This window comes from Mus caroli, chromosome 1, assembly GCF_900094665.2.
Source record: "Mus caroli chromosome 1, CAROLI_EIJ_v1.1, whole genome shotgun sequence".
Taxonomy (NCBI): domain Eukaryota; kingdom Metazoa; phylum Chordata; class Mammalia; order Rodentia; family Muridae; genus Mus; species Mus caroli.
The window spans coordinates 146,255,624-146,256,509 of NC_034570.1; positions in this window are offsets into that span (position 1 = coordinate 146,255,624).

Sequence of the window (886 nt, forward strand, 5' to 3'; positions counted from 1 at the left end):
GCTTCTCTTTGGACTTCTGTCAAAATCATAAAAAAGAACTATGGCTTATAGTGAATGCAAAAACACTGGGAGGTGAAAACATCCGCGTAGAGCTCCCGTCACGCTATCATCTCTCCTCAGGATCACATAAAGAGATGCCCAGTTTAAAGATTTCGGTTTGTATTTATAATTTACCATTCTTAAGTATATCAGGTGTCTCATTGTTTGCAATCTACATGTGCTCAGGCATGTGGGCACATGCGCACGCGCACACGCACACACATGCACACACACACACACACACACACACACACTATAACAGTAGTCACAAGCTGGATGGATGAGCTCATGAAACTTCTGTCTGCCCCATGGACTGGTCCCCTAAAGCCCCCCACCTCACCCCAGGTAATGTTTTTAACTGTTGTTTTGATTTTACAGTTTGTTGGAACTCAATGTGGCTGTTAACTTTTAGCTGGAAAATTACATTTTCCATTTGCCTCCTTGTTTTGTTTTGTTTTGTTTGTTTGTTTGTTTTGTTTTTTTTGGGTTTTTTGTTTATGTTTTTGTTTTTGTTTTGATTCAAACACGTACCTCTCCCAAGAAACAGAGCATGGCGGTGTAGCAGACTGAAAGCCCCTGGTTTAATTCCTGGCATTACCAGAAAAGAAAGAAAAAAAGAAGGAAAGGAAGGAAGGAAGGAAGGAAGGAAGGAAGGAAGGAAGGAAGGAAGGAAGAAAGAAAGAAAGAAAGAAAGAAAGAAAGAAAGAAAGAAAGAGAAAGAAAGAAAGAAAGAAGAAAGAAACTGAAATATAAATTGTAAAAGATTTGTTTTCTCAATAACTAGATCCTTATAATTTGGGGCATGTAACTGAATATCCAAGGAAATAAGACATTCTTTTTTTTTTTT